We start from the raw sequence: 25,301 nt of genomic DNA, 5'->3' as shown, positions 1-25,301 counted from the left end.
GTTTCTTTAAATTGTTTAATAGGTTATTAACTGCATGTCCCAAGCAGGCATTTCAGCAGTGGTCATTTGTTAAAAGTGTATATTTGGAGAATGAGCTACAACTAATAATATCCAATAAGATTACTGAAATTTGAAGAAAACTCTTTTCCACCATAATTCAGACCCCGTATTGGTCACAGTTCTGGCTACTTATGTGGCTCCATCTCTCAGGGGTTAGAGCACTGGTCTCGTAAACCAGGGGTCATGAGGTCCAATCTCACTGGGACCCAGTGTTTCCCAATGTTAAAATAGTCTATGCAATATCTTTAAGTGAGGAGAACCATTTCAATTTGGTCACACATTTGGATATTCAATTTGTACACAGAGTTATGATGTTCAGTCTAATCTGCTGATTGGTTACAAGAGCATGTCTAAAACATATGTGTTGCATTTTATTGGGCCGATTCTGTTCATGCTGATAGTTCCAACAAGTTTTTCACTATTATTATGAAACTATGGTAAGAGCTTTCCAATAATTTTACTTTAATGATAGCAAAAAAACACACACATTAGGAGTTTTTTAATACTTCTCACCCTGTTGTACACCTGTTCTGTTTCTGCTGACAGGCATGGTATTATCATTTCAGCTCACTACAGGACACTCTAACATAAAGTTGGAGAGCCATTAAAAATATGTCCAACTTTTTCAATATTTTCTATATAATTCAATTCAAGCAAAGACAGCTAATTTTTGCATTTATTTGATTTTCTGAAAAAGTTATATACTACATGCCTCAATCAAGTATATTGCAAATTTGTAGAATTTTTTTGTGAAAAGTCTACATTGGGACAAAAAGCGACAATAAAATGATAACAGAGATTTGAAATTTGCAGAAGATTTTTTTCCATCACTAAGCAGAATGAACATACATAGTGCTAAAGGCAAGGCTCCATAGCTCAGGGGTTAGAGCACTGGTCTTGTAAACCAGGGGTTGTGAGTTCAAATCTCACTGGGGCCTAGTGCTACTTTCTTGTTACTGCTGTTAAAATATAAATTGCAGCTCCCAATGTTGAAATAGTCAGCTCAAGAGCTTTAAGTGAGGAGAACCATTTCAATTTGGTCACACATTTGGATATTCAATTTGTACACAGAGTTATGATGTTCAGTCTAATCTGCAAATTGGTTCCAAGAGCATGTCTTAAAATTATTTTATTGTATTGACTCTGTTCATGCTGATAATCCCATCATAATTTTTCAGTATCATTACAAACTGTAGAAAGAGCTTTTCCATAATTAAACTTTAAAGATAGCAACAATGGTATATACATTGTATTGTACCGTGCAGGAATCAACTTCATCAGTTGATCCAGAAGAGTTTTGAATTGACAACTGTAGCTGCCAGAAGGCTTTTTTGGTCATGTAAGCATATATAAAGTACAAATGCAAGCATACTCAAGGTAATGACCACTATTGGTCACAAATATCTCCATATAAAGACATTCTGTCATATCATTTTGAAGGCATTCCAGACTAAGGAGCACAAGGTTTGTGAGGCATAGAAAACATGACCAACATTTCCTCAATTTTATATATACACCTATTCAACATACAACAGCAAACTGAAAGTTTCTTTAAATTGTTTAATAGGTTATTAACTGCATATCCCAAGCAGGCATTTCAGCAGTGGTCATTTGTTAAAAGTGTATATTTGGAGAATGAGATACAACTAATAATATCCAATAAGATTACTGAAATTTGAAGAAAACTCTTTTCCACCATAATTCAGACCCCGTATTGGTCACAGTTCTGGCTACTTATGTGGCTCCATCTCTCAGGGGTTAGAGCACTGGTCTCGTAAACCAGGGGTCATGAGGTCCAATCTCACTGGGACCCAGTGTTTCCCAATGTTAAAATAGTCTATGCAATATCTTTAAGTGAGGAGAACCATTTCAATTTGGTCACACATTTGGATATTCAATTTGTACACAGAGTTATGATGTTCAGTCTAATCTGCTGATTGTTTACAAGAGCATGTCTAAAACATATTTGTTGCATTTTATTGGGCCGATTCTGTTCATGCTGATAGTTCCAACAAGTTTTTCACTATTATTATGAAACTATGGTAAGAGCTTTCCAATAATTTTACTTTAATGATAGCAAAAAACACACACATTAGGAGGTTTTTAATACTTCTCACCCTGCTGTACACCTGTTCTGTTTCTGCTGACAGGCATGGTATTATCATTTCAGCTCACTACAGGACACTCTAACACAAAGTTGGAGAGCCATTAAAAATATGTCCAACTTTTTCAATATTTTCTATATAATTCAATTCAAGCAAAGACAGCTAATTTTTGCATTTATTTGATTTTCTGAAAAAGTTATATACTACATGACTCAATCAAGGATATTGCAAATTTGTAGAATTTTTTTGTGAAAAGTCTACATTGGGACAAAAAGCGACAATAAAATGATAACAGAGATTTGAAATTTGCAGAAGATTTTTTTCCATCACTAAGCAGAATGAACATACATAGTGCTGAAGGCAAGGCTCCATAGCTCAGGGGTTAAAGCACTGGTCTTGTAAACCAGGGGTCGTGAGTTATAATCTCACTGGGGCCTAGTGCTACTTTCTTGTTACTGCTGCTAAAATATAAATTGCAGCTCCCAATGTTGAAATAGTCTGCTCAAGAGCTTTAAGTGAGGAGAACCATTTCAATTTGGTCACACATTTGGATATTCAATTTGTACACAGAGTTATGATGTTCAGTATAATCTGCAAATTGGTTCCAAGAGCATGTCTTAAAATTATTTTATTTTACTGATTCTGTTCATGCTGATAATCCCATCATAATTTTTCAGTATCATTACAAACTGTAGAAAGAGCTTTTCCATAATTAAACTTTAAAGATAGCAACAATGGTAAATACATTGTATTAATCTGTATTGTACCGTGCAGGAATCAACTTCATCAGTTGATTCTGAAGAGTTTTGAATTGACAACTGTAGCTGCCAGAAGGCTTTTTTGGTCATGTAAGCATATATAAAGTACAAATGCAAGCATACTCAAGGTAATGACCACTATTGGTCACAAATATCTCAATATAAAGACATTCTGTCATATCATTTTGAAGGCATTCCAGACTAAGGAGCACAAGGTTTGTGAGGCATAGAAAACATGACCAACATTTCCTCAATTTTATATATACACCTATTCAACATACAACAGCAAACTGAAAGTTTCTTTAAATTGTTTAATAGGTTATTAACTGCATGTCCCAAGCAGGCATTTCAGCAGTGGTCATTTGTTAAAAGTGTATATTTGGAGAATGAGCTAAAACTAATAATATCCAATAAGATTACTGAAATTTGAAGAAAACTCTTTTCCACCATAATTCAGACCCCGTATTGGTCACAGTTCTGGCTACTTATGTGGCTCCATCTCTCAGGGGTTAGAGCACTGGTCTCGTAAACCAGGGGTCATGAGGTCCAATCTCACTGGGACCCAGTGTTTCCCAATGTTAAAATAGTCTATGCAATATCTTTAAGTGAGGAGAACCATTTCAATTTGGTCACACATTTGGATATTCAATTTGTACACAGAGTTATGATGTTCAGTCTAATCTGCTGATTGGTTACAAGAGCATGTCTAAAACATATTTGTTGCATTTTATTGGGCCGATTCTGTTCATGCTGATAGTTCCAACAAGTTTTTCACTATTATTATGAAACTATGGTAAGAGTTTTCCAATAATTTAACTTTAATGATAGCACAAAAACACACACATTAGGAGGTTTTTAATACTTCTCACCCTGTTGTACACCTGTTCTGTTTCTGCTGACAGGCATGGTATTATCATTTCAGCTCACTACAGGACACTCTAACACAAAGTTGGAGAGCCATTAAAAATATGTCCAACTTTTTCAATATTTTCTATATAATTCAATTCAAGCAAAGACAGCTAATTTTTGCATTTATTTGATTTTCTGAAAAAGTTATATACTTCATGCCTCAATCAAGGATATTGCAAATTTGTAGAATTTTTTTGTGAAAAGTCTACATTGGGACAAAAAGCGACAATAAAATGATAACAGAGATTTGAAATTTGCAGAAGATTTTTTTCCATCACTAAGCAGAATGAACATACATAGTGCTGAAGGCAAGGCTCCATAGCTCTGGGGTTAGAGTACTGGTCTTGTAAACCAGGGGTTGTGAGTTCAAATCTCACTGGGGCCTAGTGCTACTTTCTTGTTACTGCTGCTAAAATATAAATTGTAGCTCCCAATGTTGAAATAGTCTGCTCAAGAGCTTTAAGTGAGGAGAACCATTTCAATTTGGTCACACATTTGGATATTCAATTTGTACACAGAGTTATGATGTTCAGTCTAATCTGCAAATTGGTTCCAAGAGCATGTCTTAAAATTATTTTATTGTATTGACTTTGTTCATGCTGATAATCCCATCATAATTTTTCAGTATCATTACAAACTGTAGAAAGAGCTTTTCCATAATTAAACTTTAAAGATAGCAACAATGGTATATACATTGTATTGTACCATGCATGAATCAACTTCATCAGTTGATCCAGAAGAGTTTTGAATTGACAACTGTAGCTGCCAGAAGGCTTTTTTGGTCATGTAAGCATATATAAAGTACAAATGCAAGCATACTCAAGGTAATGACCACTATTGGTCACAAATATCTCAATATAAAGACATTCTGTCATATCATTTTGAAGGCATTCCAGACTAAGGAGCACAAGGTTTGTGAGGCATGGAAAACATGACCAACATTTCCTCAATTTTATATATACACCTATTCAACATACAGCAGCAAACTGAAAGTTTCTTTAAATTGTTTAATAGGTTATTAACTGCATGTCCCAAGCAGGCATTTCAGCAGTGGTCATTTGTTAAAAGTGTATATTTGGAGAATGAGCTACAACTAATAATATCCAATAAGATTACTGAAATTTGAAGAAAACTCTTTTCCACCATAATTCAGACCCCGTATTGGTCACAGTTCTGGCTACTTATGTGGCTCCATAGCTCAGGGGTTAGAGCACTGGTCTCGTAAACCAGGGGTCATGAGGTCCAATCTCACTGGGACCTAGTGTTTCCCAATGTTAAAATAGTCTATGCAATATCTTTAAGTGAGGAGAACCATTTCAATTTGGTCACATATTTGGATGGTTAATTTGGACAAAGACATATAATGTTCAGTCTAATCTGCTGATTGGTTACAAGAGCATGTCTAAAACATATGTGTTGCATTTTATTGGGCCGATTCTGTTCATGCTGATAGTTCCAACAAGTTTTTCACTATTATTATGAAACTATGGTAAGAGCTTTCCAATAATTTTACTTTAATGATAGCAAAAAAACACACACATTAGGAGGTTTTTAATACTTCTCACCCTGTTGTACACCTGTTCTGTTTCTGCTGACAGGCATGGTATTATCATTTCAGCTCTCTACAGGACACTCTAACACAAAGTTGGAGAGCCATTAAAAATATGTCCAACTTTTTCAATATTTTCTATATAATTCAATTCAAGCAAAGACAGCTAATTTTTGCATTTATTTGATTTTCTGAAAAAGTTATATACTACATGCCTCAATCAAGGATATTGCAAATTTGTAGAATTTTTTTGTGAAAAGTCTACATTGGGACAAAAAGCGACAATAAAATGATAACAGAGATTTGAAATTTGCAGAAGATATTTTTCCATCACTAAGCAGAATGAACAAACATAGTACTGAAGGCAAGGCTCCATAGCTCAGGAGTTAGAGCACTGGTCTTGTAAACCAGCGGTCGTGAGTTCAAATCTCACTGGGGCCTAGTGCTACTTTCTTGTTACTGCTGCTAAAATATAAATTGCTGCTCCCAATGTTGAAATAGTCTGCTCAAGAGCTTTAAGTGAGGAGAACCATTTCAATTTGGTCACACATTTGGATATTCAATTTGTACACAGAGTTATGATGTTCAGTCTAATCTGCAAATTGGTTCCAAGAGCATGTCTTAAAATTATTTTATTGTACTGATTCTGTTCATGCTGATAATCCCATCATAATTTTTCAGTATCATTACAAACTGTAGAAAGAGCTTTTCCATAATTAAACTTTAAAGATAGCAACAATGGTATATACATTGTATTGTACCGTGCATGAATCAACTTCATCAGTTGATCCAGAAGAGTTTTGAATTGACAACTGTAGCTGCCAGAAGGCTTTTTTGGTCATGTAAGCATATATAAAGTACAAATGCAAGCATACTCAAGGTAATGACCACTATTGGTCACAAATATCTCAATATAAAGACATTCTGTCATATCATTTTGAAGGCATTCCAGACTAAGGAGCACAAGGTTTGTGAGGCATGGAAAACATGACCAACATTTCCTCAATTTTATATATACACCTATTCAACATACAGCAGCAAACTGAAAGTTTCTTTAAATTGTTTAATAGGTTATTAACTGCATGTCCCAAGCAGGCATTTCAGCAGTGGTCATTTGTTAAAAGTGTATATTTGGAGAATGAGCTACAACTAATAATATCCAATAAGATTACTGAAATTTGAAGAAAACTCTTTTCCACCATAATTCAGACCCCGTATTGGTCACAGTTCTGGCTACTTATGTGGCTCCATAGCTCAGGGGTTAGAGCACTGGTCTCGTAAACCAGGGGTCATGAGGTCCAATCTCACTGGGACCTAGTGTTTCCCAATGTTAAAATAGTCTATGCAATATCTTTAAGTGAGGAGAACCATTTCAATTTGGTCACATATTTGGATGGTTAATTTGGACAAAGACATATGATGTTCAGTCTAATCTGCTGATTGGTTACAAGAGCATGTCTAAAACATATGTGTTGCATTTTATTGGGCCGATTCTGTTCATGCTGATAGTTCCAACAAGTTTTTCACTATTATTATGAAACTATGGTAAGAGCTTTCCAATAATTTTACTTTAATGATAGCAAAAAAACACACACATTAGGAGTTTTTTAATACTTCTCACCCTGTTGTACACCTGTTCTGTTTCTGCTGACAGGCATGGTATTATCATTTCAGCTCACTACAGGACACTCTAACACAAAGTTGGAGAGCCATTAAAAATATGTCCAACTTTTTCAATATTTTCTATATAATTCAATTCAAGCAAAGACAGCTAATTTTTGCATTTATTTGATTTTCTGAAAAAGTTATATACTACATGCCTCAATCAAGTATATTGCAAATTTGTAGAATTTTTTTGTGAAAAGTCTACATTGGGACAAAAAGCGACAATAAAATGATAACAGAGATTTGAAATTTGCAGAAGATTTTTTTCCATCACTAAGCAGAATGGACATACATAGTGCTGAAGGCAAGGCTCCAGGGGTTAGAGCACTGGTCTTGTAAACCAGGGGTTGTGAGTTCAAATCTCACTTGGGCCTAGTGCTACTTTCTTGTTACTGCTGCTAAAATATAAATTGCAGCTCCCAATGTTGAAATAGTCTGCTCAAGAGCTTTAAGTGAGGAGAACCATTTCAATTTGGTCACACATTTGGATATTCAATTTGTACACAGAGTTATGATGTTCAGTCTAATCTGCAAATTGGTTCCAAGAGCATGTCTAAAACATATTTGTTGCATTTTATTGGGCCGATTCTGTTCATGCTGATAGTTCCAACAAGTTTTTCACTATTATTATGAAACTATGGTAAGAGCTTTCCAATAATTTTACTTTAATGATAGCAAAAAAACACACACATTAGGAGGTTTTTAATACTTCTCACCCTGTTGTACACCTGTTCTGTTTCTGCTGACAGGCATGGTATTATCATTTCAGCTCACTACAGGACACTCTAACACAAAGTTGGAGAGCCATTAAAAATATGTCCAACTTTTTCAATATTTTCTATATAATTCAATTCAAGCAAAGACAGCTAATTTTTGCATTTATTTGATTTTCTGAAAAAGTTATATACTACATGCCTCAATCAAGGATATTGCAAATTTGTAGAATTTTTTTGTGAAAAGTCTACATTGGGACAAAAAGCGACAATAAAATGATAACAGAGATTTGAAATTTGCAGAAGATTTTTTTCCATCACTAAGCAGAATGAACATACATAGTGCTGAAGGCAAGGCTCCATAGCTCTGGAGTTAGAGCACTGGTCTTGTAAACCAGGGGTCATGAGTTCAAATCTCACTGGGACCTAGTGCTACTTTCTTGTTACTGCTGCTAAAATATAAATTGCAGCTCCCAATGTTGAAATAGTCTGCTCAAGAGCTTTAAGTGAGGAGAACCATTTCAATTTGGTCACACATTTGGATATTCAATTTGTACACAGTTATGATGTTCAGTCTAATCTGCAAATTGGTTCCAAGAGCATGTCTTAAAATTATTTTATTGTACTGATTCTGTTCATGCTGATAATCCCATCATAATTTTTCAGTATCATTACAAACTGTAGAAAGAGCTTTTCCATAATTAAACTTTAAAGATAGCAACAATGGCATATACATTGTATTAATCTGTATTGTACCGTGCAGGAATCAACTTCATCAGTTGATCCAGAAGAGTTTTGAATTGACAACTGTAGCTGCCAGAAGGCTTTTTTGGTCATGTAAGCATATATAAAGTACAAATGCAAGCATACTCAAGGTAATGACCACTATTGGTCACAAATATCTCAATATAAAGACATTCTGTCATATCATTTTGAAGGCATTCCAGACTAAGGAGCACAAGGTTTGTGAGGCATAGAAAACATGACCAACATTTCCTCAATTTTATATATACACCTATTCAACATACAACAGCAAACTGAAAGTTTCTTTAAATTGTTTAATAGGTTATTAACTGCATGTCCCAAGCAGGCATTTCAGCAGTGGTCATTTGTTAAAAGTGTATATTTGGAGAATGAGCTACAACTAATAATATCCAATAAGATTACTGAAATTTGAAGAAAACTCTTTTCCACCATAATTCAGACCCCGTATTGGTCACAGTTCTGGCTACTTATGTGGCTCCATCTCTCAGGGGTTAGAGCACTGGTCTCGTAAACCAGGGGTCATGAGGTCCAATCTCACTGGGACCCAGTGTTTCCCAATGTTAAAATAGTCTATGCAATATCTTTAAGTGAGGAGAACCATTTCAATTTGGTCACACATTTGGATATTCAATTTGTACACAGAGTTATGATGTTCAGTCTAATCTGCTGATTGGTTACAAGAGCATGTCTAAAACATATGTGTTGCATTTTATTGGGCCGATTCTGTTCATGCTGATAGTTCCAACAAGTTTTTCACTATTATTATGAAACTATGGTAAGAGCTTTCCAATAATTTTACTTTAATGATAGCAAAAAAACACACACATTAGGAGTTTTTTAATACTTCTCACCCTGTTGTACACCTGTTCTGTTTCTGCTGACAGGCATGGTATTATCATTTCAGCTCACTACAGGACACTCTAACATAAAGTTGGAGAGCCATTAAAAATATGTCCAACTTTTTCAATATTTTCTATATAATTCAATTCAAGCAAAGACAGCTAATTTTTGCATTTATTTGATTTTCTGAAAAAGTTATATACTACATGCCTCAATCAAGTATATTGCAAATTTGTAGAATTTTTTTGTGAAAAGTCTACATTGGGACAAAAAGCGACAATAAAATGATAACAGAGATTTGAAATTTGCAGAAGATTTTTTTCCATCACTAAGCAGAATGAACATACATAGTGCTAAAGGCAAGGCTCCATAGCTCAGGGGTTAGAGCACTGGTCTTGTAAACCAGGGGTTGTGAGTTCAAATCTCACTGGGGCCTAGTGCTACTTTCTTGTTACTGCTGTTAAAATATAAATTGCAGCTCCCAATGTTGAAATAGTCAGCTCAAGAGCTTTAAGTGAGGAGAACCATTTCAATTTGGTCACACATTTGGATATTCAATTTGTACACAGAGTTATGATGTTCAGTCTAATCTGCAAATTGGTTCCAAGAGCATGTCTTAAAATTATTTTATTGTACTGATTCTGTTCATGCTGATAATCCCATCATAATTTTTCAGTATCATTACAAACTGTAGAAAGAGCTTTTCCATAATTAAACTTTAAAGATAGCAACAATGGTATATACATTGTATTGTACCGTGCATGAATCAACTTCATCAGTTGATCCAGAAGAGTTTTGAATTGACAACTGTAGCTGCCAGAAGGCTTTTTTGGTCATGTAAGCATATATAAAGTACAAATGCAAGCATACTCAAGGTAATGACCACTATTGGTCACAAATATCTCAATATAAAGACATTCTGTCATATCATTTTGAAGGCATTCCAGACTAAGGAGCACAAGGTTTGTGAGGCATGGAAAACATGACCAACATTTCCTCAATTTTATATATACACCTATTCAACATACAGCAGCAAACTGAAAGTTTCTTTAAATTGTTTAATAGGTTATTAACTGCATGTCCCAAGCAGGCATTTCAGCAGTGGTCATTTGTTAAAAGTGTATATTTGGAGAATGAGCTACAACTAATAATATCCAATAAGATTACTGAAATTTGAAGAAAACTCTTTTCCACCATAATTCAGACCCCGTATTGGTCACAGTTCTGGCTACTTATGTGGCTCCATAGCTCAGGGGTTAGAGCACTGGTCTCGTAAACCAGGGGTCATGAGGTCCAATCTCACTGGGACCTAGTGTTTCCCAATGTTAAAATAGTCTATGCAATATCTTTAAGTGAGGAGAACCATTTCAATTTGGTCACATATTTGGATGGTTAATTTGGACAAAGACATATGATGTTCAGTCTAATCTGCTGATTGGTTACAAGAGCATGTCTAAAACATATGTGTTGCATTTTATTGGGCCGATTCTGTTCATGCTGATAGTTCCAACAAGTTTTTCACTATTATTATGAAACTATGGTAAGAGCTTTCCAATAATTTTACTTTAATGATAGCAAAAAAACACACACATTAGGAGTTTTTTAATACTTCTCACCCTGTTGTACACCTGTTCTGTTTCTGCTGACAGGCATGGTATTATCATTTCAGCTCACTACAGGACACTCTAACACAAAGTTGGAGAGCCATTAAAAATATGTCCAACTTTTTCAATATTTTCTATATAATTCAATTCAAGCAAAGACAGCTAATTTTTGCATTTATTTGATTTTCTGAAAAAGTTATATACTACATGCCTCAATCAAGTATATTGCAAATTTGTAGAATTTTTTTGTGAAAAGTCTACATTGGGACAAAAAGCGACAATAAAATGATAACAGAGATTTGAAATTTGCAGAAGATTTTTTTCCATCACTAAGCAGAATGGACATACATAGTGCTGAAGGCAAGGCTCCAGGGGTTAGAGCACTGGTCTTGTAAACCAGGGGTTGTGAGTTCAAATCTCACTTGGGCCTAGTGCTACTTTCTTGTTACTGCTGCTAAAATATAAATTGCAGCTCCCAATGTTGAAATAGTCTGCTCAAGAGCTTTAAGTGAGGAGAACCATTTCAATTTGGATATTCAATTTGTACACAGAGTTATGATGTTCAGTCTAATCTGCAAATTGGTTCCAAGAGCATGTCTAAAACATATTTGTTGCATTTTATTGGGCCGATTCTGTTCATGCTGATAGTTCCAACAAGTTTTTCACTATTATTATGAAACTATGGTAAGAGCTTTCCAATAATTTTACTTTAATGATAGCAAAAAAACACACACATTAGGAGGTTTTTAATACTTCTCACCCTGTTGTACACCTGTTCTGTTTCTGCTGACAGGCATGGTATTATCATTTCAGCTCACTACAGGACACTCTAACACAAAGTTGGAGAGCCATTAAAAATATGTCCAACTTTTTCAATATTTTCTATATAATTCAATTCAAGCAAAGACAGCTAATTTTTGCATTTATTTGATTTTCTGAAAAAGTTATATACTACATGCCTCAATCAAGTATATTGCAAATTTGTAGAATTTTTTTGTGAAAAGTCTACATTGAGACAAAAAGCGACAATAAAATGATAACAGAGATTTGAAATTTGCAGAAGATTTTTTTCCATCACTAAGCAGAATGAACATACATAGTGCTAAAGGCAAGGCTCCATAGCTCAGGGGTTAGAGCACTGGTCTTGTAAACCAGGGGTTGTGAGTTCAAATCTCACTGGGGCCTAGTGCTACTTTCTTGTTACTGCTGTTAAAATATAAATTGCAGCTCCCAATGTTGAAATAGTCAGCTCAAGAGCTTTAAGTGAGGAGAACCATTTCAATTTGGTCACACATTTGGATATTCAATTTGTACACAGAGTTATGATGTTCAGTCTAATCTGCAAATTGGTTCCAAGAGCATGTCTTAAAATTATTTTATTGTACTGATTCTGTTCATGCTGATAATCCCATCATAATTTTTCAGTATCATTACAAACTGTTTCTAAGAGCTTTTCCATAATTAAACTTTAAAGATAGCAACAATGGTATATACATTGTATTAATCTGTATTGTACCGTGCAGGAATCAACTTCATCAGCTGATCCAGAAGAGTTTTGAATTGACAACTGTAGCTGCCAGAAGGCTTTTTTGGTCATGTAAGCATATATAAAGTACAAATGCAAGCATACTCAAGGTAATGACCACTATTGGTCACAAATATCTCAATATAAAGACATTCTGTCATATCATTTTGAAGGCATTCCAGACTAAGGAGCACAAGGTTTGTGAGGCATAGAAAACATGACCAACATTTCCTCAATTTTATATATACACCTATTCAACATACAACAGCAAACTGAAAGTTTCTTTAAATTGTTTAATAGGTTATTAACTGCATGTCCCAAGCAGGCATTTCAGCAGTGGTCATTTGTTAAAAGTGTATATTTGGAGAATGAGCTACAACTAATAATATCCAATAAGATTACTGAAATTTGAAGAAAACTCTTTTCCACCATAATTCAGACCCCGTATTGGTCACAGTTCTGGCTACTTATGTGGCTCCATCTCTCAGGGGTTAGAGCACTGGTCTCGTAAACCAGGGGTCATGAGGTCCAATCTCACTGGGACCCAGTGTTTCCCAATGTTAAAATAGTCTATGCAATATCTTTATGTGAGGAGAACCATTTCAATTTGGTCACACATTTGGATATTCAATTTGTACACAGAGTTATGATGTTCAGTCTAATCTGCTGATTGGTTCCAAGAGCATGTCTAAAACATATTTGTTGCATTTTATTGGGCCGATTCTGTTCATGCTGATAGTTCCAACAAGTTTTTCACTATTATTATGAAACTATGGTAAGAGCTTTCCAATAATTTTACTTTAATGATAGCAAAAAAAACACACATTAGGAGGTTTTTAATACTTCTCACCCTGTTGTACACCTGTTCTGTTTCTGCTGACAGGCATGGTATTATCATTTCAGCTCACTACAGGACACTCTAACACAAAGTTGGAGAGCCATTAAAAATATGTCCAACTTTTTCAATATTTTCTATATAATTCAATTCAAGCAAAGACAGCTAATTTTTGCATTTATTTGATTTTCTGAAAAAGTTATATACTACATGCCTCAATCAAGGATATTGCAAATTTGTAGAATTTTTTTGTGAAAAGTCTACATTGGGACAAAAAGTGACAATAAAATGATAACAGAGATTTGAAATTTGCAGAAGATTTTTTTCCATCACTAAGCAGAATGAACATACATAGTGCTGAAGGCAAGGCTCCATAGCTCAGGGGTTAGAGCACTGGTCTTGTAAACCAGGCGTCGTGAGTTCAAATCTCACTGTTACTGCTGTTAAAATATAAATTGCAGCTCCCAATGTTGAAATAGTCTGCTCAAGAGCTTTAAGTGAGGAGAACCATTTCAATTTGGTCACACATTTGGATATTCAATTTGTACACAGAGTTATGATGTTCAGTCTAATCTGCAAATTGGTTCCAAGAGCATTTCTTAAAATTATTTTATTGTATTGACTCTGTTCATGCTGATAATCCCATCATAATTTTTCAGTATCATTACAAACTGTAGAAAGAGCTTTTCCATAATTAAACTTTAAAGATAGCAACAATGTACATTGTATTGTACCGTGCAGGAATCAACTTCATCAGTTGATCCAGAAGAGTTTTGAATTGACAACTGTAGCTGCCAGAAGGCTTTTTTGGTCATGTAAGCATATATAAAGTACAAATGCAAGCATACTCAAGGTAATGACCACTATTGGTCACAAATATCTCAATATAAAGACATTCTGTCATATCATTTTGAAGGCATTCCAGACTAAGGAGCACAAGGTTTGTGAGGCATGGAAAACATGACCAACATTTCCTCAATTTTATATATACACCTATTCAACATACAACAGCAAACTGAAAGTTTCTTTAAATTGTTTAATAGGTTATTAACTGCATGTCCCAAGCAGGCATTTCAGCAGTGGTCATTTGTTAAAAGTGTATATTTGGAGAATGAGCTACAACTAATAATATCCAATAAGATTACTGAAATTTGAAGAAAACTCTTTTCCACCATAATTCAGACCCCATATTGGTCACAGTTCTGGCTACTTATGTGGCTCCATCTCTCAGGGGTTAGAGCACTGGTCTCGTAAACCAGGGGTCATGAGGTCCAATCTCACTGGGACCCAGTGTTTCCCAATGTTAAAATAGTCTATGCAATATCTTTAAGTGAGGAGAACCATTTCAATTTGGTCACACATTTGGATATTCAATTTGTACACAGAGTTATGATGTTCAGTCTAATCTGCTGATTGGTTACAAGAGCATGTCTAAAACATATTTGTTGCATTTTATTGGGCCGATTCTGTTCATGCTGATAGTTCCAACAAGTTTTTCACTATTATTATGAAACTATGGTAAGAGCTTTCCAATAATTTTACTTTAATGATAGCAAAAAAACACACACATTAGGAGGTTTTTAATACTTCTCACCCTGTTGTACACCTGTTCTGTTTCTGCTGACAGGCATGGTATTATCATTTCAGCTCACTACAGGACACTCTAACACAAAGTTGGAGAGCCATTAAAAATATGTCCAACTTTTTCAATATTTTCTATATAATTCAATTCAAGCAAAGACAGCTAATTTTTGCATTTATTTGATTTTCTGAAAAAGTTATATACTACATGCCTCAATCAAGGATATTGCAAATTTGTAGAATTTTTTTGTGAAAAGTCTACATTGGGACAAAAAGCGACAATAAAATGATAACAGAGATTTGAAATTTGCAGAAGATTTTTTTCCATCACTAAGCAGAATGAACATACATAGCGCTGAAGGCAAGGCTCCATAGCTCAGGGGTTAGAGCACTGGTCTTGTAAACCAGGGGTTGTGAGTTCAAATCTCACTGGGGCCTAGTGCTACTTTCTTGTTACTGCTGCTAAAATATAAATTGCAGCTCCCAATGTTGAAATAGTCTGCTCAAGAGCTTTAAGTGAGGAGAACTATTTCAATTTGGTCACACATTTGGATATTCAATTTGTACACAGAGTTATGATGTTCAGTCTAATCTGCAAATTGGTTCCAAGAGCATGTCTTAAAATTATTTTATTGTATTGACTCTGTTCATGCTGATAATCCCATCATAATTTTTCAGTATCATTACAAACTGTAGAAAGAGCTTTTCCATAATTAAACTTTAAAGATAGCAACAATGGTATATACATTGTATTGTACCGTGCAGGAATCAACTTCATCAGTTGATCCAGAAGAGTTTTGAATTGACAACTGTAGCTGCCAGAAGGCTTTTTTGGTCATGTAAGCATATATAAAGTACAAATGCAAGCATACTCAAGGTAATGACCACTATTGGTCACAAATATCTCAATATAAAGACATTCTGTCATATCATTTTGAAGGCATTCCAGACTAAGGAGCACAAGGTTTGTGAGGCATAGAAAACATGACCAACATTTCCTCAATTTTATATATACACCTATTCAACATACAACAGCAAACTGAAAGTTTCTTTAAATTGTTTAATAGGTTATTAACTGCATGTCCCAAGCAGGCATTTCAGCAGTGGTCATTTGTTAAAAGTGTATATTTGGAGAATGAGCTACAACTAATAATATCCAATAAGATTACTGAAATTTGAAGAAAACTCTTTTCCACCATAATTCAGACCCCGTATTGGTCACAGTTCTGGCTACTTATGTGGCTCCATCTCTCAGGGGTTAGAGCACTGGTCTCGTAAACCAGGGGTCATGAGGTCCAATCTCACTGGGACCCAGTGTTTCCCAATGTTAAAATAGTCTATGCATTATCTTTAAGTGAGGAGAACCATTTCAATTTGGTCACACATTTGGATATTCAATTTGTACACAGAGTTATGATGTTCAGTCTAATCTGCTGATTGGTTACAAGAGCATGTCTAAAACATATTTGTTGCATTTTATTGGGCCGATTCTGTTCATGCTGATAGTTCCAACAAGTTTTTCACTATTATTATGAAACTATGGTAAGAGCTTTCCAATAATTTTACTTTAATGATAGCAAAAAAACACACACATTAGGAGGTTTTTAATACTTCTCACCCTGTTGTACACCTGTTCTGTTTCTGCTGACAGGCATGGTATTATCATTTCAGCTCACTACAGGACACTCTAACACAAAGTTGGAGAGCCATTAAAAATATGTCCAACTTTTTCAATATTTTCTATATAATTCAATTCAAGCAAAGACAGCTAATTTTTGCATTTATTTGATTTTCTGAAAAAGTTATATACTACATGCCTCAATCAAGGATATTGCAAATTTGTAGAATTTTTTTGTGAAAAGTCTACATTGGGACAAAAAGCGACAATAAAATGATAACAGAGATTTGAAATTTGCAGAAGATTTTTTTCCATCACTAAGCAGAATGAACATACATAGTGCTGAAGGCAAGGTTCCATAGCTCAGGGGTTAGAGCACTGGTCTTGTAAACAAGGGGTCGTGAGTTCAAATCTCACTGGGGTCTAGAGCTACTTTCTTGTTACTGCTGCTAAAATATAAATTGCAGCTCCCAATGTTGAAATAGTCTGCTCAAGAGCTTTAAGTGAGGAGAACCATTTCAATTTGGTCACACATTTGGATATTCAATTTGTACACAGAGTTATGATGTTCAGTCTAATCTGCAAATTGGTTCCAAGAGCATGTCTTAAAATTATTTTATTGTACTGATTCTGTTCATGCTGATAATCCCATCATAATTTTTCAGTATCATTACAAACTGTAGAAAGAGCTTTTCCATAATTAAACTTTAAAGATAGCAACAATGGTATATACATTGTATTAATCTGTATTGTACCGTGCAGGAATCAACTTCATCAGTTGATCCAGAAGAGTTTTGAATTGACAACTGTAGCTGCCAGAAGGCTTTTTTGGTCATGTAAGCATATATAAAGTACAAATGCAAGCATACTCAAGGTAATGACCACTATTGGTCACAAATATCTCAATATAAAGACATTCTGTCATATCATTTTGAAGGCATTCCAGACTAAGGAGCACAAGGTTTGTGAGGCATAGAAAACATGACCAACATTTCCTCAATTTTATATATACACCTATTCAACATACAACAGCAAACTGAAAGTTTCTTTAAATTGTTTAACAGGTTATTAACTGCATGTCCCAAGCAGGCATTTCAGCAGTGGTCATTTGTTAAAAGTGTATATTTGGAGAATGAGCTACAACTAATAATATCCAATAAGATTACTGAAATTTGAAGAAAACTCTTTTCCACCATAATTCAGACCCCGTATTGGTCACAGTTCTGGCTACTTATGTGGCTCCATCTCTCAGGGGTTAGAGCACTGGTCTCGTAAACCAGGGGTCATGAGGTCCAATCTCACTGGGACCCAGTGTTTCCCAATGTTAAAATAGTCTATGCAATATCTTTAAGTGAGGAGAACCATTTCAATTTGGTCACACATTTGGATATTCAATTTGTACACAGAGTTATGATGTTCAGTCTAATCTGCTGATTGGTTACAAGAGCATGTCTAAAACATATGTGTTGCATTTTATTGGGCCGATTCTGTTCATGCTGATAGTTCCAACAAGTTTTTCACTATTATTATGAAACTATGGTAAGAGCTTTCCAATAATTTTACTTTAATGATAGCAAAAAAACACACACATTAGGAGTTTTTTAATACTTCTCACCCTGTTGTACACCTGTTCTGTTTCTGCTGACAGGCATGGTATTATCATTTCAGCTCACTACAGGACACTCTAACATAAAGTTGGAGAGCCATTAAAAATATGTCCAACTTTTTCAATATTTTCTATATAATTCAATTCAAGCAAAGACAGCTAATTTTTGCATTTATTTGATTTTCTGAAAAAGTTATATACTACATGCCTCAATCAAGTATATTGCAAATTTGTAGAATTTTTTTGTGAAAAGTCTACATTGGGGCAAAAAGCGACAATAAAATGATAACAGAGATTTGAAATTTGCAGAAGATTTTTTTCCATCACTAAGCAGAATGAACATACATAGTGCTGAAGGCAAGGCTCCATAGCTCAGGGGTTAGAGCACTGGTCTTGTAAACCAGGGGTCGTGAGTTCAAATCTCACTGGGGCCTAGTGCTACTATCTTGTTACTGCTGTTAAAATATAAATTGCAGCTCCCAATGTTGAAATAGTCAGCTCAAGAGCTTTAAGTGAGGAGAACCATTTCAATTTGGTCACACATTTGGATATTCAATTTGTACACAGAGTTATGATGTTCAGTCTAATCTGCAAATTGGTTCCAAGAGCATGTCTTAAAATTATTTTATTGTATTGACTCTGTTCATGCTGATAATCCCATCATAATTTTTCAGTATCATTACAAACTGTAGAAAGAGCTTTTCCATAATTAAACTTTAAAGATAGCAACAATGGTATATACATTGTATTGTACCGTGCAGGAATCAACTTCATCAGTTGATCCAGAAGAGTTTTGAATTGACAACTGTAGCTGCCAGAAGGCTTTTTTGGTCATGTAAGCATATATAAAGTACAAATGCAAGCATACTCAAGGTAATGACAACTATTGGTCACAAATATCTCCATATAAAGACATTCTGTCATATCATTTTGAAGGCATTCCAGACTAAGGAGCACAAGGTTTGTGAGGCATAGAAAACATGACCAACATTTCCTCAATTTTATATATACACCTATTCAACATACAACAGCAAACTGAAAGTTTCTTTAAATTGTTTAATAGGTTATTAACTGCATATCCCAAGCAGGCATTTCAGCAGTGGTCATTTGTTAAAAGTGTATATTTGGAGAATGAGATACAACTAATAATATCCAATAAGATTACTGAAATTTGAAGAAAACTCTTTTCCACCATAATTCAGACCCCGTATTGGTCACAGTTCTGGCTACTTATGTGGCTCCATCTCTCAGGGGTTAGAGCACTGGTCTCGTAAACAAGGGGTCATGAGGTCCAATCTCACTGGGACCCAGTGTTTCCCAATGTTAAAATAGTCTATGCAATATCTTTAAGTGAGGAGAACCATTTCAATTTGGTCACACATTTGGATATTCAATTTGTACACAGAGTTATGATGTTCAGTCTAATCTGCTGATTGGTTACAAGAGCATGTCTAAAACATATTTGTTGCATTTTAATGGGCCGATTCTGTTCATGCTGATAGTTCCAACAAGTTTTTCACTATTATTATGAAACTATGGTAAGAGCTTTCCAATAATTTTACTTTAATGATAGCAAAAAACACACACATTAGGAGGTTTTTAATACTTCTCACCCTGCTGTACTCCTGTTCTGTTTCTGCTGACAGGCATGGTATTATCATTTCAGCTCACTACAGGACACTCTAACACAAAGTTGGAGAGCCATTAAAAATATGTCCAACTTTTTCAATATTTTCTATATAATTCAATTCAAGCAAAGACAGCTAATTTTTGCATTTATTTGATTTTCTGAAAAAGTTATATACTACATGCCTCAATCAAGGATATTGCAAATTTGTAGAATTTTTTTGTGAAAAGTCTACATTGGGACAAAAAGCGACAATAAAATGATAACAGAGATTTGAAATCTGCAGAAGATTTTTTTCCATCACTAAGCAGAATGAACATACATAGTGCTGAAGGCAAGGCTCCATAGCTCAGGGGTTAGAGCACTGGTCTTGTAAACCAGGGGTTGTGAGTTCAAATCTCACTGGGGCCTAGTGCTACTTTCTTGTTACTGCTGCTAAAATATAAATTGCAGCTCCCAATGTTGAAATAGTCTGCTCAAGAGCTTTAAGTGAGGAGAACCATTTCAATTTGGTCACACATTTGGATATTCAATTTGTACACAGAGTTATGATGTTCAGTCTAATCTGCAAATTGGTTCCAAGAGCATGTCTTAAAATTATTTTATTTTACTGATTCTGTTCATGCTGATAATCCCATCATAATTTTTCAGTATCATTACAAACTGTTTCTAAGAGCTTTTCCATAATTAAACTTTAAAGATAGCAACAATGGTATATACAATGTATTAATCTGTATTGTACCGTGCAGGAATCAACTTCATCAGTTGATCCAGAAGAGTTTTGAATTGACAACTGTAGCTGCCAGAAGGCTTTTTTGGTCATGTAAGCATATATAAAGTACAAATGCAAGCATACTCAAGGTAATGACCACTATTGGTCACAAATATCTCAATATAAAGACATTCTGTCATATCATTTTGAAGGCATTCCAGACTAAGGAGCACAAGGTTTGTGAGGCATAGAAAACATGACCAACATTTCCTCAATTTTATATATACACCTATTCAACATACAACAGCAAACTGAAAGTTTCTTTAAATTGTTTAATAGGTTATTAACTGCATGTCCCAAGCAGGCATTTCAGCAGTGGTCATTTGTTAAAAGTGTATATTTGGAGAATGAGCTACAACTAATAATATCCAATAAGATTACTGAAATTTGAAGAAAACTCTTTTCCACCATAATTCAGACCCCGTATTGGTCACAGTTCTGGCTACTTATGTGGCTCCATCTCTCAGGGGTTAGAGCACTGGTCTCGTAAACCAGGGGTTATGAGGTCCAATCTCACTGGGACCCAGTGTTTCCCAATGTTAAAATAGTCTATGCAATATCTTTAAGTGAGGAGAACCATTTCAATTTGGTCACACATTTGGATATTCAATTTGTACACAGAGTTATGATGTTCAGTCTAATCTGCTGATTGGTTACAAGAGCATGTCTAAAACATATGTGTTGCATTTTATTGGGCCGATTCTGTTCATGCTGATAGTTCCAACAAGTTTTTCACTATTATTATGAAACTATGGTAAGAGCTTTCCAATAATTTTACTTTAATGATAGCAAAAAAACACACACATTAGGAGTTTTTTAATACTTCTCACCCTGTTGTACACCTGTTCTGTTTCTGCTGACAGGCATGGTATTATCATTTCAGCTCACTACAGGACACTCTAACATAAAGTTGGAGAGCCATTAAAAATATGTCCAACTTTTTCAATATTTTCTATATAATTCAATTCAAGCAAAGACAGCTAATTTTTGCATTTATTTGATTTTCTGAAAAAGTTATATACTACATGCCTCAATCAAGTATATTGCAAATTTGTAGAATTTTTTTGTGAAAAGTCTACATTGGGACAAAAAGCGACAATAAAATGATAACAGAGATTTGAAATTTGCAGAAGATTTTTTTCCATCACTAAGCAGAATGAACATACATAGTGCTAAAGGCAAGGCTCCATAGCTCAGGGGTTAGAGCACTGGTCTTGTAAACCAGGGGTTGTGAGTTCAAATCTCACTGGGGCCTAGTGCTACTTTCTTGTTACTGCTGTTAAAATATAAATTGCAGCTCCCAATGTTGAAATAGTCAGCTCAAGAGCTTTAAGTGAGGAGAACCATTTCAATTTGGTCACACATTTGGATATTCAATTTGTACACAGAGTTATGATGTTCACTCTAATCTGCTAATTGGTTCCAAGAGCATGTCTTAAAATTATTTTATTGTATTGACTCTGTTCATGCTGATAATCCCATCATAATTTTTCAGTATCATTACAAACTGTAGAAAGAGCTTTTCCATAATTAAACTTTAAAGATAGCAACAATGGTATATACATTGTATTGTACAGTGCAGGTATCAACTTCATCAGTTGATCCAGAAGAGTTTTGAATTGACAACTGTAGCTGCCAGAAGGCTTTTTTGTTCATGTAAGCATATATAAAGTACAAATGCAAGCATACTCAAGGTAATGACCACTATTGGTCACAAATATCTCCATATAAAGACATTCTGTCATATCATTTTGAAGGCATTCCAGACTAAGGAGCACAAGGTTTGTGAGGCATAGAAAACATGACCAACATTTCCTCAATTTTATATATACACCTATTCAACATACAACAGCAAACTGAAAGTTTCTTTAAATTGTTTAATAGGTTATTAACTGCATGTCCCAAGCAGGCATTTCAGCAGTGGTCATTTGTTAAAAGTGTATATTTGGAGAATGAGATACAACTAATAATATCCAATAAGATTACTGAAATTTGAAGAAAACTCTTTTCCACCATAATTCAGACCCCGTATTGGTCACAGTTCTGGCTACTTATGTGGCTCCATCTCTCAGGGGTTAGAGCACTGGTCTCGTAAACCAGGGGTCATGAGGTCCAATCTCACTGGGACCCAGTGTTTCCCAATGTTAAAATAGTCTATGCAATATCTTTAAGTGAGGAGAACCATTTCAATTTGGTCACACATTTGGATATTCAATTTGTACACAGAGTTATGATGTTCAGTCTAATCTGCTGATTGGTTACAAGAGCATGTCTAAAACATATGTGTTGCATCTTATTGGGCCGATTCTGTTCATGCTGATAGTTCCAACAAGTTTTTCACTATTATTATGAAACTATGGTAAGAGCTTTCCAATAATTTTACTTTAATGATAGCAAAAAAACACACACATTAGGAGTTTTTTAATACTTCTCACCCTGTTGTACACCTGTTCTGTTTCTGCTGACAGGCATGGTATTATCATTTCAGCTCACTACAGGACACTCTAACATAAAGTTGGAGAGCCATTAAAAATATGTCCAACTTTTTCAATATTTTCTATATAATTCAATTCAAGCAAAGACAGCTAATTTTTGCATTTATTTGATTTTCTGAAAAAGTTATATACTACATGCCTTAATCAAGTATATTGCAAATTTGTAGAATTTTTTTGTGAAAAGTCTACATTGGGACAAAAAGCGACAATAAAATGATAACAGAGATTTGAAATTTGCAGAAGATTTTTTTCCATCACTAAGCAGAATGAACATACATAGTGCTAAATGCAAGGCTCCATAGCTCAGGGGTTAGAGCACTGGTCTTGTAAACCAGGGGTTGTGAGTTCAAATCTCACTGGGGCCTAGTGCTACTTTCTTGTTACTGCTGTTAAAATATAAATTGCAGCTCCCAATGTTGAAATAGTCAGCTCAAGAGCTTTAAGTGAGGAGAACCATTTCAATTTGGTCACACATTTGGATATTCAATTTGTACACAGAGTTATGATGTTCAGTCTAATCTGCAAATTGGTTCCAAGAGCATGTCTTAAAATTATTTTATTGTATTGACTCTGTTCATGCTGATAATCCCATCATAATTTTTCAGTATCATTACAAACTGTAGAAAGAGCTTTTCCTTAATTAAACTTTAAAGATAGCAACAATGGTATATACATTGTATTGTACCGTGCAGGAATCAACTTCATCAGTTGATCCAGAAGAGTTTTGAATTGACAACTGTAGCTGCCAGAAGGCTTTTTTGGTCATGTAAGCATATATAAAGTACAAATGCAAGCATACTCAAGGTAATGACCACTATTGGTCACAAATATCTCCATATAAAGACATTCTGTCATATCATTTTGAAGGCATTCCAGACTAAGGAGCACAAGGTTTGTGAGGCATAGAAAACATGACCAACATTTCCTCAATTTTATATATACACCTATTCAACATACAACAGCAAACTGAAAGTTTCTTTAAATTGTTTAATATGTTATTAACTGCATATCCCAAGCAGGCATTTCAGCAGTGGTCATTTGTTAAAAGTGTATATTTGGAGAATGAGATACAACTAATAATATCCAATAAGATTACTGAAATTTGAAGAAAACTCTTTTCCACCATAATTCAGACCCCGTATTGGTCACAGTTCTGGCTACTTATGTGGCTCCATCTCTCAGGGGTTAGAGCACTGGTCTCGTAAACCAGGGGTCATGAGGTCCAATCTCACTGGGACCCAGTGTTTCCCAATGTTAAAATAGTCTATGCAATATCTTTAAGTGAGGAGAACCATTTCAATTTGGTCACACATTTGGATATTCAATTTGTACACAGAGTTATGATGTTCAGTCTAATCTGCTGATTGGTTACAAGAGCATGTCTAAAACATATTTGTTGCATTTTATTGGGCCGATTCTGTTCATGCTGATAGTTCCAACAAGTTTTTCACTATTATTATGAAACTATGGTAAGAGCTTTCCAATAATTTTACTTTAATGATAGCAAAAAACACACACATTAGGAGGTTTTTAATACTTCTCACCCTGCTGTACACCTGTTCTGTTTCTGCTGACATGCATGGTATTATCATTTCAGCTCACTACAGGACACTCTAACACAAAGTTGGAGAGCCATTAAAAATATGTCCAACTTTTTCAATATTTTCTATATAATTCAATTCAAGCAAAGACAGCTAATTTTTGCATTTATTTGATTTTCTGAAAAAGTTATATACTACATGCCTCAATCAAGGATATTGCAAATTTGTAGAATTTTTTTGTGAAAAGTCTACATTGGGACAAAAAGTGACAATAAAATGATAACAGAGATTTGAAATTTGCAGAAGCTTTTTTTCCATCACTAAGCAGAATGAACATACATAGTGCCGAAGGCAAGGCTCCATATCTCAGGGGTTAGAGCACTGGTCTTGTAAACCAAGGGTCGTGAGTTCAAATCTGACTGGGGCCTAGTGCTACTTTCTTGTTACTGCTGCTAAAATATAAATTGCAGCTCCCAATGTTGAAATAGTCTGCTCAAGAGCTTTAAGTGAGGAGAACCATTTCAATTTGGTCACACATTTGGATATTCAATTTGTACACAGAGTTATGATGTTCAGTCTAATCTGCAAATTGGTTCCAAGAGCTTGTCTTAAAATTATTTTATTGTACTGATTCTGTTCATGCTGATAATCCCATCATAATTTTTCAGTATCATTACAAACTGTAGAAAGAGCTTTTCCATAATTAAACTTTAAAGATAGCAACAATGGTATA

The 25,301-nt window shown here is 34.8% G+C and overlaps 12 non-coding genes across 12 annotated transcripts; all 12 read left to right on the top strand.

The window, feature by feature from the left end:
• Positions 1–925: 925 nt before the first annotated feature.
• Positions 926–998, top strand: TRNAT-UGU (transfer RNA threonine (anticodon UGU)). Its single transcript has one exon. It is a non-coding gene; the product is annotated as a tRNA-Thr (tRNA).
• Positions 999–2,529: 1,531 nt separating this feature from the next.
• Positions 2,530–2,602, top strand: TRNAT-UGU (transfer RNA threonine (anticodon UGU)). The gene has a single exon. It is a non-coding gene; the product is annotated as a tRNA-Thr (tRNA).
• Positions 2,603–4,144: 1,542 nt separating this feature from the next.
• TRNAT-UGU (transfer RNA threonine (anticodon UGU)) lies at positions 4,145–4,217 on the top strand. Its single transcript has one exon. It is a non-coding gene; the product is annotated as a tRNA-Thr (tRNA).
• Positions 4,218–5,749: 1,532 nt separating this feature from the next.
• TRNAT-UGU (transfer RNA threonine (anticodon UGU)) lies at positions 5,750–5,822 on the top strand. Its single transcript has one exon. It is a non-coding gene; the product is annotated as a tRNA-Thr (tRNA).
• Positions 5,823–9,727: 3,905 nt separating this feature from the next.
• Positions 9,728–9,800, top strand: TRNAT-UGU (transfer RNA threonine (anticodon UGU)). Its single transcript has one exon. It is a non-coding gene; the product is annotated as a tRNA-Thr (tRNA).
• Positions 9,801–12,080: 2,280 nt separating this feature from the next.
• Positions 12,081–12,153, top strand: TRNAT-UGU (transfer RNA threonine (anticodon UGU)). The gene has a single exon. It is a non-coding gene; the product is annotated as a tRNA-Thr (tRNA).
• A 3,121-nt stretch (positions 12,154–15,274) lies between these two features.
• TRNAT-UGU (transfer RNA threonine (anticodon UGU)) lies at positions 15,275–15,347 on the top strand. The gene has a single exon. It is a non-coding gene; the product is annotated as a tRNA-Thr (tRNA).
• A 1,532-nt stretch (positions 15,348–16,879) lies between these two features.
• TRNAT-UGU (transfer RNA threonine (anticodon UGU)) lies at positions 16,880–16,952 on the top strand. The gene has a single exon. It is a non-coding gene; the product is annotated as a tRNA-Thr (tRNA).
• A 1,542-nt stretch (positions 16,953–18,494) lies between these two features.
• TRNAT-UGU (transfer RNA threonine (anticodon UGU)) lies at positions 18,495–18,567 on the top strand. Its single transcript has one exon. It is a non-coding gene; the product is annotated as a tRNA-Thr (tRNA).
• Positions 18,568–20,098: 1,531 nt separating this feature from the next.
• TRNAT-UGU (transfer RNA threonine (anticodon UGU)) lies at positions 20,099–20,171 on the top strand. The gene has a single exon. It is a non-coding gene; the product is annotated as a tRNA-Thr (tRNA).
• Positions 20,172–21,714: 1,543 nt separating this feature from the next.
• TRNAT-UGU (transfer RNA threonine (anticodon UGU)) lies at positions 21,715–21,787 on the top strand. Its single transcript has one exon. It is a non-coding gene; the product is annotated as a tRNA-Thr (tRNA).
• A 1,532-nt stretch (positions 21,788–23,319) lies between these two features.
• On the top strand, positions 23,320–23,392 carry TRNAT-UGU (transfer RNA threonine (anticodon UGU)). Its single transcript has one exon. It is a non-coding gene; the product is annotated as a tRNA-Thr (tRNA).
• Positions 23,393–25,301: the final 1,909 nt, after the last annotated feature.

The sequence above is a fragment of the Pseudophryne corroboree genome, chromosome 11 (genome assembly GCF_028390025.1).
Source record: "Pseudophryne corroboree isolate aPseCor3 chromosome 11, aPseCor3.hap2, whole genome shotgun sequence".
In the NCBI taxonomy this organism is placed as follows: Eukaryota; Metazoa; Chordata; class Amphibia; order Anura; family Myobatrachidae; genus Pseudophryne; species Pseudophryne corroboree.
This window is presented reverse-complemented; position numbering and strand designations above follow the sequence as displayed.